The sequence below is a fragment of the Ammospiza caudacuta genome, chromosome 20, assembly GCF_027887145.1.
Source record: "Ammospiza caudacuta isolate bAmmCau1 chromosome 20, bAmmCau1.pri, whole genome shotgun sequence".
NCBI lineage: Eukaryota > Metazoa > Chordata > Aves > Passeriformes > Passerellidae > Ammospiza > Ammospiza caudacuta.
The window spans coordinates 3827851-3842975 of record NC_080612.1 but is presented as its reverse complement, the minus strand read 5'-3'; positions in this window follow the sequence as shown (position 1 = coordinate 3842975).

The window sequence follows — 15125 nt, the reverse complement described above, 5'->3', positions numbered from 1 at the left end:
GTTGTGTCTTTATACTAAAAACGACATGTACAATGTTTACAATTGCTTTCCAATACCCATCACCTATGTTAGACAGTGAGCTTCTACTCTAAACCAATCTAAAAGTGCCAACATCATAGCAGAAGATGGAGGCCAAGAAGAAGAAGAAGGAGAAAGGCTGGACACACCCAGATCCCTCCATCTTGCCCCCTGAATCCCCATATCAGAAACTCTAAAATCTACTTTTCCACCCTGTGATAACTTCACTGTTATTCTGCCTAAGCTGTTGTGACTTGCTGATTTTCGTACAAGGTTGGTAATTTGTTTCACGGGTCATAATCAAGCCCAGAAGTGTTTTGGGCTCTGTGCCATGGTCTCTGAGACCCCTGGCAGGGGTCTGGGCTGCTCAGGACAGCCAGAGGGATGTGCTGGGTCCTGACAGGAGAGCTGTTGTGTTTGCTTTGGGCTGTCACTGGTTGATCCAAAGTTATTTGTTTTAAAATCCTATAAAATGAAAATAAAGTTGTTCTGCGTCTTCACATCTACTTGGAGAACTGTCTCCTGCCTGGAGGAGAGAGAGGAACCAAAACTTTCTGATGGGCATTTCCAGAGCAAAGAGACTTCATAAACCATCCTCAGGCTAAGTAACTTGAAGTTAAATCAGTTTTGGGAGAGTTTCATGCCTTGGTATGTATTTTAACTTATAATTTTAAAGGCAATTTTTAAAAAAAGCTCCAAAACAAAAAAAATGGTTGGGCTGTCGCTTCCTTCTGTGCTCCCTTGAGTGTTGTCCTAGGGGGACATCAAAGGAAAAGGGGATTTGATGCTGCAGTTTGCCCCATCCTGGATGGTTTGCTGTTGCTGGAGTGGTGATGTGTTCACTCCTGGGATAGGCTTAGAAGCCCTTTGCTAGAAAAATGTGTGGTGACTTTCTAAAGGGTAGCTGTGTGACCCCACACAGTCCTATAGGGTGGGGTTTGTGACAGGAAGGTCTGGGCAGTACAGGGCAGGAACCCAGAAATCCCCAAGGAAACCTGGGTGTGGCATTCATATTCTCTGAACATGATCCCTTCACCCAGGGCTTTTCTCCTGGGAAGCTGAAAGGCCGTGAGAGAGGCCTAAAAGAAAAGGAAAACAATTCTTATCTCATTTGCTTCTCATGTGTTGTGCTCACATGTGGAATGTGTTTGGAGATTGTTTACCCACAGGTGATTGTTTCATTGTTTCATAGACATCTCACTGAAGAAATAAATAATTTTTTGTGACATTCACATTCTCTGAAAAAATCTCTTTGCTCAGGGTTTTTCTCCTGGGAAGCTGAGAAACTGCAGAGAAAACGGAAACAATTATTTTCTCATTTGCTTCTCCTGTGCTGTGCTCACATGTGGAATGTGTTTGGAGATTGTTTACCCACAGGTGATTGTTCCATTGGATTCTGCTGGGAGTTGTTTTCACTCTTTGGCCAATCAGGGGCCAAGCTGTGTTGGGACTCTGGAGAGAGTCAGGAGTTTTCATTATTATCTTTTTAGCATTCTGTAAGTATACCTTCTATATTCTTTAGTTTAGTTTAGTATTCTTTAATATAATACAGTAGAATAAAGTAATAAATTAGCCTTCTGAGAACATGGAGTCAGATGCATCATTCCTTCCTTCATTGAGGCTCTCTGATTACAACACCTGGGCAGTTCCCCTGCTCAGCACAGGGACAAGGACAGAGCCAGGGCTGCCCCCACTGCAGCCTCAGCAAGGCTGAAAGAGGAGCAGGGAGCTGGAGAAGGCACAGCCACATCTGTGGGACCTGCAGGGACACTGTGACAGAAAACTCCTACCAGGAGGCGTCACAGCAGAGGTTTTGTCATTGGGAAACCCAGAAGGGATGGGTAGCACTGCTGGCAGCAATCAGAGGACTAATTAAAGGACTAATTGCTACACAGAAAAGTGAAGTTAATGACCACAGTTAAACAAAGTCACAGATTGGTGGCAATAATTCAGTACTGCCTTCTCAACCTGCTGAGCACAAGGTGACAGCAGTGCAGGATGTCAAAGGAAATATCAAGTCCAACAGATAAAACCAAATTAATTTTGTGGTTAAGAGCCACAAAAGTGTGTCTTCTCTTCAAGGAAGAGTCACCTGCACTCCACAACCTCCACCAGTGGATGGAAAATGGGATTTCTGTGCTGTGGCTCCAGGTACAAGCTAGATGCAAAGCCCTGCTCCCCTTCAGGGGTAATTGTGTGTGTGGACAAAGTTTTCTGCCCTGTGGTGGTTCTGGGCAGCAGAGCCCTGGCTGAGCCTCCAATGAGCACCTGGACCATCCCCTGGGCCCTCCTTGGCCCTCTGATGTGTGAACACAGAGCAGCACTGAGCATCCAGCTCTGCCAACCTGTTAACATCCTGGATGAAAATGCACATTCCTGCCCTTGAAGGATTGGAATCAGAGGAGTCTGTGAGAGGGGAGCGTGGCACGGATGAAAGGAGAGTGTGAAGGACTTTGAACATGTAAGAGAATGTGAACAGTGGCGATCCCAGAAGGGAAATTCTTCAGGGAATTAGAAGGAAAATAGATGTTAGGGAGGCAGGATTAAAACTGATTGAAGTCAGAGGGGGGAAGCTGGATCTGAGTTTTGATCATGAAAAGGCTGAGAGGAGGGAGAGTAATCTGAAATCAAAGGACAGATGGAAATCAAACCTGAACATTAAACAATCTGCAAATCTCTCTCTGGAAGAGACGAGATCCAAGGACCCAATAAAGTGAGATGAGGGGTTTTCTTAGATCCTTGCAGAGGGACAGCCTCCACCTGGAAAAGGGCCCAAAATCCCCCTGGCCTGGCAGAGAAGGGGAGGAGGGTGCTTGTCATGACTGAGAAGGTTCCCCTACAGGCCCTTGTCTTGGTTTGGAAAGACAGGAGTATGCTGAGGAAGGCAGGGCCTCCCCTGAAATGGAAAATGTAAACCCTCCCCACCCCTCCCAATTGCTATAAATTTTAAATTAAAGGGCTCTCAGGCAACAAATATGGGAGAAGGAAATAACAGTTCTTTAATAGGGAAAAGAAAAAAATTAAAAAGATAAAATAAACAATGCAGTACACTGGAACAACAGTGACAGAGTCAGAACCCAACCTGACACCCTGTGGGTCAGGGTGTTGGCAGCAGTCCCATTGGAATTGTGGCTGCAGCCCTCCTGCAGTGTCAGGGGTGGTTCTGCTGGAGCAGGGATCCTGTAGAGAAGGATGGATTCTTCCTCTGAAGATCCAGTGGAAGAAGAGGCAGCTGCTGTTCCTCTGGGGAATCCAGTGGAGAAGCCGTGCTGGTGTCTCAAAACCTCTGGATTATATCTGGGTAGGAATGCTTGGCTCCTCCCTCTGGGCTCACATCTCCCAATGGGATGCTGTAGTTCTTATCAGCCATGCAGGGACATTCAATAGCTGTTATCAGCAGGTGTCCCCTCCCCAGGGAGGAGTGATTGTGGTCACTCAAAGAGAGAGATAAAGCAAACTGCCCACTTGACAAAGGTAATCTGCCATACAGATGGTAATGGAAAACATCTTGCACTGCAATCTTCAACAGCCCTGAAGGAAGAACCAGCAGGGTTACACTCATACCCTACCCAGCAAACACAGCTTTTACTCGTCATTTCCACCAGGAATCATGTTTTCTCTCCTCTTAATTGTCTGTTTCTGGCACTGTCCAAAGGGCTGAGCATTTTCTGTCTCTGCTGAGACCCTCGGAAGATGCTCCTGAGTGGGGCTGGCTGGGAGCCAGAGGGAAAACCACAGCTCCTGCATCCAGATCCCTCCTAAGCTGCTGCTGAGCCCTGTGCACGCCTGTGTGAAGTGTCCTGCCAGGCTGATGGGCTGGAGCTGCAGAATTAACAGTGTTGACTCAGGCCTGAAGACTTCAAAAGAATTTATATCAACAGATTTTAGAGATCTTAAAATATACAGCTTGAGTAGCCTTGGGTTTCTCAGGCAGCTGCCAAATCAAACTGAATAATAAAATAAAACTGAATAATAAAGTGATTGCACAGTGTAAGATCAAGACAGGGCCAAGTAGAGGCACCTCCAGTAATTACTGGATTGGGAGCAGCCTTCTGACAAGCCTTGGGTTTCTGCTGACATGCTGAGAACCAAAAACAGCAACAGGATTTCTCTGAATGAAAACAGCTCTTCCCTGGCCTCGGGATTGGCTCTTTTGCTCTTTCCTGCCAGGAGAGGTGCCAGGCAGGGCAGCACAGGGCAGTGTGAGGTGCTGCTGATCCGGAGCAGGGGCGAGGAGGAGGAGGAGGAGGAGGAGGAGGAGGTGGTGATGGTGATGGTGATGGAGGTGGTAGAGGTGGAGGAAGTGGAGAGCTGGGTGTGACCCAGGGGGAAGGGGGCTGTCAAAGATGAAACAGACCCCAGAGGTGGAGGAGGTGAAGGAGGAGATAGTGATGGAGGAATAGGAGGAGATGGTGATGGTGGAGGAGAAGGAGAAGGAGGAGGTGGAGAGCTGGGTAGGACCCAAGGGGAAAGAAAGGGGGCTGTCAAAGGAAGAACAGAATCCAGAGGTGGTGGAGATTGAGAAGATGGTGGTGGAGGAGATGGTGATGGTGGAGGAGGTGGTGGTGATGGTGATTGTGGAGGTGGAGGAGGTGGTGGAAGAGGAGGAGGTGAAGAGCTGGGTGTGACCCAGGGGGAAAGGGGCTGTCAAAGGAGGAGCAGACCCCAGAGAGGGCAATGCTGATGGATGATGAACCTGGATCCAGAAAGCAGCTGGGACAGGTGTGTCCTCTTTGTCCTGTCCCCAAGGGCTGACAGTGCAGGTCTTGTAGGTGCCAGTGTCCCTTGGAGAGCCCAGCTGTGGGTACAGGAATGGATCATCCTTACTCTGCTTTTTACTATTTACTTGAAGGCTGGAAAAGATCAATATTAAAAGCCTACTGAGGGGTTGAAAAAAAATGGCCTTGAGATTTTCATTTTTCATTATTTACATTGCAAGAGTGCCTCAGAGCTGTAAAAAGCCCAACTAGGAATCCTCCATTTGCTTTAAAGCTACACATGTTTTGTTTGGGGGTTTAGAGGGAGGGACATTTAGTGGTTTTTTGAAAGAAAGATTTCATTTTTTGATAAAAATATCCTGGGAAAAATGAAGCTATTGGGGAAGGGGAACCAATTTTTATTCCTTTTTGGTGACATTTTTCATGAGATAAAATGTAATTCCTGAGAAGCTCTAACTTTGGTCCTTTTTCATCCTTAAAAGGTTTCTTCTTTTTCTCTAGACTCCGGGCATCCATTTCCCATTGTCCTATCAGAGTGCCAGGGCAAATATATCTTTCTATTTTGGTATTGTCAAGAGGTAAGGTTTGAAAGGAAAGGTAATATCTTTTCTTAGAGGGACTGATAGAACTGGGAAAAAAGGGACTTATTTTTGGGCACAGAAGCCCTGTCTGACTCTTTTGTTTATAAATTGCCCTTCTGTTCTCCCAGAGACCTTCCTGGCTCTGCACTGAACCCTTTTAACTCTCACACAGACACTCAAAAAGCACAGTCACAATATATCTTCACTGATCCTGCAATCTCGTCACCTCTGCTTCCTCTCCTCCTTCAGCTCCTCACTCTTCTCTGTTTTGCAATCTTCTCAAGTGGCATCTGCAGCTGATATTTTATTACTGATGTGTGCCTTTTTCTAATCCTCCATTATTTGGGGCATATCCTTTGTTATCTGTGTTAGACTTTTCCATGCCCTGGGGATATTTATCACTAATTGATTCACATAAATGGGAAGGTAAACATCCATTTTTCTTGGAATACACATCTTACTTGCAGCGGGACAATCCCTGGAGCTTTTATTCTTTCTTTCCCTTTGTGGTGTCATGCATGGCTGGTTGGAGCTAAAATGAAATAAAGGTGATGCCTGCAGTGGGCTGAGCAGCATATTCAGGATTTGTGTTTGTGCTTTGTGGCTCACTGAGAGAAGTCACAGCTTCCATACAAGTCAGTGTAGATGTCCCTGCACCTCTTTGTGGGTAAAATATTCCCTGCAAGCCCTCAAAAGGGGCAGAGAGGCTTGGGGAGGAGGGAGCCATGGGTTCTGTTCAACATTTCCATTAACAACCTGGATGATAGAACTGACAGTGCACTTATGAAACTCAGAGGTGGCACTGAGCTAGGAGGGACTGCAAATGTATTGGGCAACAGAATGGGAATTCAAATGAGTTCTACAAACTGCAGAAATGGTTTGGGGGAGGGGAAAAAATGAATTAAATTAGAGACAAGTGCAAGGCGCAAAACTTGGGTAGAATAATCAGTGCAGGGTATGAGGAAGAGGCAGGGGTTCTGTGGAAAGGGAACTGGGGAGCAGAGAAAAATAAAGGCTGGACAAGAAATTAAGTCTCAGGGGCACCATGGTGGGAAGAAAGGGCAAGTATAGGTAGGCCATCAAGTAACAGGCTCCTCTGACAGCAGGAGTGATGCAGAGTGAGCATTGGAAAGCTTTCTGATGGTGAGCAGTGCTCAGCATGGGCTGATATTGAATTTGCAGGGTGCCCCAATGAAGGAAGGAATGATGAATCTGACTCCATGTTCTCAGAAGGCTAATTTATTATTTTATGATAATATATTATATTAAAGAATATATAATATACTATATACTACACTACACTACACGACACTATACTATACAATACAGGAAGGATACTTACTGAATGTTAAAAAGATAATAATGAAAACTCCTGACTCTCTCCAGAGTCCCAACACAGCTTGGCCCTGATTGGCCAAAGAGTGAAAACAACTCACAGCAGAATGCAATGGAACAATCACCTGTGGGTAAACAATCTCCAAAGACATTCCACATGAGCACAGCACAGGAGAAGCAAATGAGAGGAGAATTGTTTTCATTTCCCCTGAGGCTTCTCAGCTTGCCAGGAGAAAAACCCTGGGTGAAGGGATCTTTTTTCAGAGAATGTGAATGCCACAGGCTGAGGGTGCTGAGGAAGGGCATCTCCCAGGAGTGAGACAGGCACAGGTGGGGCAGGAGGGGGCAGCAGTATTGTCTCAGGAGCCCTGGTGCTTCTCACCTGTTGAAAATTGCAATGCAAGCTGTTTTCCATTACCATCTGTATGGCAGATTACCTTTGTCAAGTGGGCAGTTTGCTTTATCTCTCTCTTTGAGTGACCACAATCACTCCTCCCTGGGGAGGGGACACCTGCTGATAACAGCTATTGAATGTCCCTGCATGGCTGATAAGAACTACAGCATCCCACTGGGAGATGTGAGCCCAGAGGGAGGAGCCAAGCATTCCTACCCAGCTACAATCCAGAGGTTTTGAGACACCAGCACGGCTTCTCCACTGGATTCCCCAGAGGAACAGCAGCTGCCTCTTCTCCCACTGGATCTTCAGAGGAAGAATCCATCCTTCTCTACAGGATCCCTGCTCCAGCAGAACCACCCCTGACACTGCAGGAGGGCTGAGCCACAATTCCAATGGGACTGCTGCCAACAGCCTGACCCACAGGGTGTCAGGTTGGGTTCTGACTCTGTCACTGTTGTTCCAGTGTACTGCATTGTTTATTTTATCTTTTTAATTTTTTTTCTTTTCCCTGTTAAAGAACTGTTATTTCCTTCTCCCATATTTGTTGCCTGAGAGCCCTTTAATTTAAAATTTATAGCAATTGGGAGGGGTGGGGAGGGTTTACATTTTCCATTTCAGGGGAGGCCCTGCCTTCCTCAGCAGACTCCTGTCTTTCCAAACCAAGACAAGGGCCTGTAGGGGAACCTTCTCAGTCATGACAAGCACCCTCCTCCCCTTCTCTGCCAGGCCAGGGGGATTTTGGGCCCTTTTCCAGGTGGAGGCTGTCCCTCTGCAAGGATCTAAGAAAACCCCTCATCTCACTTTATTGGGTCCTTGGATCTCGTCTCTTCCAGAGAGAGATTTGCAGATTGTTTAATGTTCAGGTTTGATTTCCATCTGTCCTTTGATTTCAGATTACTCTCCCTCCTCTCAGCCTTTTCATGATCAAAACTCAGATCCAGCTTCCCCCCTCTGACTTCAATCAGTTATTCAAACTGTTATTTCCTGCTCCCATATTTGTTGCCTGAGAGCCTCTTAATTTAAAATTTATAGCAATTTGGAGGGAGAGGGTTTACATTCTCCTTTTCAGGGGAGGCTCCTGCCTTCCTTAGCAGACTCCTGTCTTTCCAAACCAAGACATCACCCTTGTGCCCCACACCTCCATGTAGGGCCCACAGGGGCTGTGCTCAGCCCACATCCCCCTGACAGCTCCAGAGTCCCCCCTGCTCCCACCCCTCTGCCTTGCCCAGCCTGGGACCCTCAGCAGGGCTTTGTTCTGGGATGTGAGCATCACTTTGCCCTGGTTATGTGAGGAGCAGACTGTAGGAGCATGGAGCTTTTCCATTATTTTTTTCTCCCTTCACTAGACAGAAGTCTGGCAGGAGGAGGATATGAGTTTAACTATGCTGTTGGCCTTGAGGCTTTAGGTATCAAGGAGAGATTATTTCAGAGATCAAACTGAATGCTGATTTGAGGGAGTAGCTCATCCCTTTGGAGTGCTCCAAAAGGAAAAGGGAACATTGTCAGTTCAATCTACTGTGGAATTTATAATATTAATGATCTGAAGAACACTTTAGGGATTTCTGTCAGATGTCTATTTTAATTTAAACTCTTGGGTGTTTAACTACCCAAAATATTGAGTTCTAGTCATTATAAAAACTAATAACTGGCTTATTTTGCTGCTAATTCAGAAACTGAGGTTAATTATCTATAGTGAAGGGATATGGTAGTAATCTAAAGTCTACCTGAATAAGACACTGTGGTTAATTGATTCCCCATGAAACGACAAAAGATTCCTTCAGAGAGAAAAGGTGTTTAGTATTCACGGCTTTCTCAAAAGTACTAGTGTTTGCTTCTCAGGAAAGGTTTGGCTGATCAACTATACTTCACCTTTTTCTTATCGTTATTGCTCGTTTATTTTCATAAAAAAAAACCCCACTCCAAACCCAGGACTACTGGGTGATGATGGATTTCCCAGGTGAGAGCCCATGTGCTCCTGTACACCTGTACAGGTGTTTACAGCAGCCCCTTCCCCCTCTGCACTGCTTGATGCCCAGTCTAAGGAGGGGGGACTGTTGTCCTGTTTTTTAAAGTTTTTCTAAGCTTTCTGGTATTTACATTCTTGAAACAAACTTTCTCATGCACTTTATGTCAATAACTTATAGTTTTGCATTCTTTTATAGAGGAAGAGAAATTTGATGGACTGTTGGTTTGTCCAGTGTCATTGGAGAGGTGGCACTGTCACCCTCCAATGCATAGTCACTTTTAGAAATCTATAAATGTTAGAGTCAGAAATCAAACACTCTCTTTTTACATTAAAAAGTCCAGTGTCCATGTAGTTTTATTTCATGTCCTAAAACAACAGGGGACTGCAGTAAGAATTTGGCATCTGTGTTTCACCTGTGTGACGGTGTTCACAGGGGTCTCAGGTTGAGGGAAGAGACGAGGATCTGACTCCATGTTTCAGAAGGCTTGATTTATTATTTTATGATATATATTACATTAAAACTATACTAAAAGAATAGAAGAAAGGTTTCATCAGAAGGCTAGCTAAGAACAGAATAAGAAGGAATGATAACAAAGGTTTGTGGCTTGGCTCTCTGTCCAAGCCAGCTGGGCTGTGATTGGCCATTAATTAGAAACATTCAACATGGGCCAATCACAGATGCACCTGTTGCATTCCACAGCAGCAGATAATAATTTTGTTCCTGAGGTCTCTCAGCTTCTCAGGAGGAAAAATCCTAAGGAAAGGATTTTTCATAAAACATGTCTGAGACAGACCATGATGCTTCCTCAGAGCTGTGTGAGCACAGCCAGGGTTTGGCCCAGCTGACTTTCCCAAAATCACAGAGCTGAAATTGCTTCCTTGCTGTCTGTTCTCTGTTCTGCCATTCCCTTTCTCAAGGGCTTTGAATCTGCCCACTCTCCCACTAGTTTATTTAATAAAAATTACTTTCTAAGTCAACTGCAAGCAGCTGAAAAATTAATTTAAACTTCCCCTAAAGTGTATTTGTCAACGTCCAGTGTTGTAATTCATTGCATTGTATCCTAGCATCCCCTGAACATGGCAGTGTCAGAATTCTGGTGATGTAGTGCAGTCTCCATGTATAATATATCACCAGAACAGTTTCAGCTTGGATGATATATGAAGCCAGCCAGGGAGGATTTTTCAAATAGACCTAAATTTTGAGACTTTTTTTTGTTTAGCTTTAAGTTTTTGAAGGCTTCACCTGAAGCCTTTACTGAACATCTAAATATTTTTTCCCTTGCCAGATAGGAGTTAGCAATGGCAATTAACCTCCAAGGGCTTTGCAGGTTGGCTGCCCAAATTGCAAAGGTGATGTGTGTGCATCACTATTTACCTGGATTTCTCTGGATTTTCCTGGATTGCCCTGCAATGCTGGTTGTGTTTTAAAACAAAATACTAAATGTGATTGCAGCCTAAATTGGGCCGTTTGGGAGGGCTTTTGGGCAAGGGGATGGTTATGGAGGTGTGATGGGCATGGGGATCCTCCACTGCATGGGATAAATCTCCCATCTGAGCAGGGTGTGGGCAGCAGGCTTTTCCCACAATAATTGTTTTGTAAGGAATGTGTTGGGTGGGGTAGCTGGGTGTAATTGAATGCTGAGAGGGCAGGAGAGAAGAAACAGCTGAGAGCAACAGCTGGAATGGGTAAGCCAAGAGCAGATAAATATGAAGGCAAAAATGGCAGGGAAAGGGTAGAAGAACTGGAAATTAAAATGGGAATGAGCATTGATCTTTGTTTACAGACACAGTCTGTTACCAGGGCAGGTCAGGGCTTTCTCTTGAAACAATCTTCAGTGCTAACTTTAGAAAAAATAAAATGGAGGCATGAGCAGAGACCAACTACCTCCTCTTCTGCCCACTTCATATAAAAATACAGCTCTTCTTGTCTCTCACATTCTCCTTTTGAGTTTGTTGTTCCTTTTTTGACAAAGAGGTGCCATGTTCCAGCCAGATTTCTTCTTACTCCTGAAGTGCTGAAAGGTGAGTGTGAAATGCACTTTGTGCTGCTGTGTTCCATCAATGGGAAGCAATTCCTTCACTTTTGAAGGAACCTGCCTTTGGTTGTCAGGGCTGTGATAGGAAAAAAACCCTCTAAGTGTGCAAGGGAGCATTTGAAGTGTTATTTAACAGTAGTAAAGATTTGGCCCAGCTCAATGTTCCAACTTAATTACCAGGAAAATGCTATACATTATGAAGATTTAAATAATTTAACAAGCCTTGTGTGACTCTTAATGTTTTTCTTATTATTATTACTGCCCTTTTTACGCAGTTTTCATTTGATAGGACAAAAGCAATAGTCAGCGTTGGCTCCTGGCTGGGAGAGTCACTCAGTTTGCACAGGACACAGGACACTTTTTATTAGGAGAGAAAGGATGAAATAGCTCACTCTGGGGATCACTAAAGCTGGGGGAAGGAAGGAGAGGAACCCCTTTGTGGGCAGCCTGTTTGTGTACAAACTTCAGGTCCAGTGTGGGCAGGATGCTCAGAACTGGCCCTGCTGATTCACAAAGTTCTTGAAATCTCACAGAGATGGTAGATGAAGATATAGACATAGAGAAAGGTTCTGAATTAAAACATTGGAACGGACAAGACTTTTTTGAACAATGATTTGGGATTGTTATCAGACATGACTTTTGCCCTTTGAACTGACTAGACTTTCACAGCAGTAATACAGTAATATAGTAATTAATATAGCAATATAGTAATATAGTAATATAGTAATATAGTAATGCTCCCCAGCTCCCTCAGTGGTTCCTCACAGGGTTTTTGTTCCCAGCCCCTCTCCAGCCTCGTTGCCTCCTCTGGATGCACTCAAGCATCTCAGCATCCTTCCTGTGGGTCTCTCTAGGCCATAAAGTCCTAATTCCACCGTCTGCTGGAAAAGCCTGGTTTAGTGAGTGAGCCTTTCTGTAAGTCTGTGCACTAAGCTGGGCTTACACAATGTACAGGTTTGTGAGGAGAGTAATTTTTTTCTTTTGCCCTTGTAATTAGATGCTGTCTAAGCACTTGCACTTTGCTGTTTAACACCATTTTGCAAGCAGTTTTTGGGGTGTTCTGTTTCTGTGAACTCTAGTATTTTCAGTATACTGACAAATATTCAATCCTCCTCTAGCTCCTGGGTGAGAGGATCATTTCTGATGCCTCCTGTGGTGGGTATTCCAGGGCTTACACCGTGTGTAAGGCTGATTTCCTGAGTCAGTGATAAATCATTGATTCTCATTGTCATCCCTGTGCCCCCAGCAGGGAACTGTCACAGTGGTGCTGCTTAAATTGGCCCCATTGCAGGTCAGAAAACCCATGGCTGAGGTACCTCTGCAGCAGAACAAAGAAGTAGCAGAGCTGCATTAGCAATGAATGCATTAAACATTTGCATTTTCATGGAAATCTGATGCTATTTCATCTAATCAAAGATTGTACTTGCTTTCCCCAAAGTCTTACATCTCAATCTATAACTGACACACTGTGAAATATCTGAAATCCACTTGAAAGCCCATGGGATCATTGCTGAATTCCACAGCCTTTTAACATATGCAATTACACTGAGATACACAGAAATTACTGTCTTTTTTTTCACAGGCTTTTCTGCTAGTTCTGTAGAAGGCATATTTGCACCAAGTGGAGAATTTTAATTCTCACCCATAAGACTCTTTGTTCATTTTTGCCAATAGCTTTTATGACTGTCTGCAGTTTCATGGGCTATGTATACATCCAATACTGTGACTTAATAGCTTCCAGATTTCCTAGCTTATTACTTAAAAAAACAGAGTAAAAAATACTTTTGTGAAAAATTTGTTACAGTTGCTTCTAAGATTTTTAGTTAGCTTAAATCTTCAGAATGTGGCTTGTGAAATATGTGTTTCTGAGATACTCTAAGCTTGTTGAACTCTGGTCTCTAAACCTCAATTTGCCTTTGCAGACAGAGCTGGCACTGAGATGCTCGTGTCTCACCCTGTTGTTCCTCCTTTATTCTCTGGATCCCCTGCACTGATGGGCATCTGGGGATTCCAGGGCTGCTCCTGAGCCAGCAGTGCCAGCCATGCCCCAGGTGAAATGAGCCCGAACAAGTTGGGAGAGACTGTTCAGATCTGTTCCCTGCACACTGAGAGGAACAAAGAGGGAAGCCAGCATTCATCATTCAAAAGATAAACATTTGACAGCACAGCTTGACTATGTCAGGAACACTTCTGTTTTAATAGTATGCCTGCAAGCTTTCAAAACAAGTGTTTACCTGTCACAATAAACATTTATGAGTGAAGTACACAAAACACACTAAACTTAGAGGCTGGCAAGCTTCCAGAAATGCCATGTGCAGTTAAACTCTTGAGCTTGTCATTCCATCCAGCATAAATCTCTTCAGTTGTCTTCTCCCTTCTTCGGTGTGTACTGTGGGACTCTCCTGACTGCTTTGGAGACATCTGTCTTGGATGTTTGCAGAATCCTGGGAAGTGCAGCAAGTGCCTGGAGCTGACAGGCACAGCAAGACCCAGCTCTCAAACAGGTGCAATCAACTCACTCATGGCTCCTGGTGATGCTGGGTGTCTGTGGCATTCACATTTTCTCTGAAAAAATCCCTTCACCCAGGATTTTCCTCCTGGGAAGCTGAGAATCCTCAAAGAAAAAGGAAAACAATAATTATCTGATTTGCTTCTCCTGTGTTGTGCTCATGTGGAATGTGTTTGGAGATTGTTTACCCACAGGTGATTGTTTCATTGGTTTCATGTGAGTTGTTTTGACTCAATGGACAATTGGGGTCAAGCTGTGTCAGGACTCTGGAGAGAATAATGAGTTTTCATTATTATCTTTTTAACATTCTGTAAGTATCCTTTCTGTATTCTTTAGTATAGTATAGTATTCTTTCATATAATATAGTATAATAAAATAATAAATTAGCCTTCTGAGAACATGGAGTCAGATTCATCATTCCCTCCTTTGTCTGGGGGGCACCTTGTGAATACAGTGGGTGTCTTATTGGTAAACAGCAGCTTGTGGAAATGTGTAGCAGAGCACATGGGGCTTCACTTAGGTGTTGGATCAGCCTTCAAATTTGGATTTTCTGGTGACTTAAGAGGAATAAAGAGTCTGATCTAGTGATTGGCCTGGCCTGGATTTGAGTCTGACACAAGAGAAGGTCATAAGTTTGCTTGGCTGCAGTTTCCTTTGACCATGCCAAACAATGAGAATTCCCACTTTTTCAGAGATGTTATTTCACTTTGTAGGATTCCTTGCCAAGTCTAACACTGTGCAGCATACTGGAAAAATAGCTAAAGTCAATAAATACAGCCCATAAAAATAAAGTCTGGCACAAGGTTTGCACAGGAAACAATTACGTCTTGCTTTTTCTCTTTTTTTAAGGGCCATTTCACATTTCAAGAGCTTAAGGAAAAGTCAGGAGAGCATGGGGAATTTCCTCCGGTATATGCATTTTACTGTATATACATGTGCATTTAAGGTTTTGAGGCTTTTTTTTACATTTTTACATTTTAATGTTAGGCTTTTTTTTGTTGTTGTTGTTGCAGAGTGAAGTGCAGGACAGTTTTGGCTGGCCAATAGTGTGGTCTGACCAGAATGGACAGGTTAAAAGATCCACCTAATACTGGGGGAGCAGCAGCTGAAATGGGAATTAGGAACCTCAGCCTTGGGGTTCCTGGGTTTGGATTCAGTCCCTTGTATTCTGTAAAATATTAAAATCTATTTGAAATCAAGACAATGCTGTTTAAACAGGAAACACTTCTTGAGATGGCACAGTAAGTTCTACAGCACTTTTTAAGTCTGAGTGGGGTGGTTTTAGGGTTTGTTAAGAAACTCCTGGCCTGCTAAGGAACTGTTGGTGCAAACCAGAGATCCACATCACCACCTGGGCACCCTCTTGGGGCTGCAGTTCAGTCCTGATGACTCCTGGCACTGTAATCTCCAGGCAGTTGGTGTTCTCCCCTGCCCTGTGGCTTCCCACAATAGCAATCCTCCTTTCCCTGAGTCCTTGGGTGCTTTCCTGCTCCAAAGGATGCCCAAGGCTGCCCTTGCTCTCCCCTCTCCCACAGCCAGCGTGGGTGGCCTTCTGCCTTGACTCC